Source organism: Myotis davidii, unplaced genomic scaffold, assembly GCF_000327345.1.
Source record: "Myotis davidii unplaced genomic scaffold, ASM32734v1 scaffold685, whole genome shotgun sequence".
Classification (NCBI taxonomy): Eukaryota; Metazoa; Chordata; class Mammalia; order Chiroptera; family Vespertilionidae; genus Myotis; species Myotis davidii.
The window spans coordinates 305,198-305,908 of NW_006295823.1; positions in this window are offsets into that span (position 1 = coordinate 305,198).

Below are 711 nucleotides of genomic sequence, written 5' to 3' on the forward strand. Positions count from 1 at the left end.
CAGGTCTAGTGCGTTGCCAGGGACTTAATCGTCCACAATGCGGGTAGCACATCATGAGGAATGGGGGGCGGGGGGGATGTATACATTAGCCCAACGTGTTGTCATAGCTCGTCACACCCAGACATTTCGGCTTCTCGGTTCCTGCGCTGGTAGAAAGGGAATGATGACGTGTCTGTCACGCGGACAGCGCCCCGTGCAAGTCAGAAAGGGCTGCCGATTTTATCTGATCTTTTCAGAAACGATTCTGTGGATTTCAGTTTCAGTTAGGCAAACGGTACCGCACACATTTCCCCCCCCAAATAAAACTCCTTTCTACCCAAAGAGTTACCGTACGGCAGACAAATTCTGCGAACTGAAAAACCACTTCTGCTCCGGGGTTACTAAATGGCTAGAACTTCTCCTTTCATTATAATGAATTCTCCTCCCCAAAGAAGGAACCCTACCTGGGGTGCCTGCATGAGGGTTTTTCTTTTTATCTGTCGTGCGGAAATGTTAATATATAGGTTTCTCCCGCCCGCGTGCTGGGATGTGAGCGACGGTTAGACCTCTGCAGAATCATGGTTATTTTTTAAAATTTAAGTATATGAGAGGAAGACACTATATATGCACACACCAAACAAATCTTTATATATTCAGAGAGAAAGGGAGAGGGAGCGAGAGATAGAAACATCCATGATGAGAGAGAATCATGGATCAGCTGCCTCCTGCACA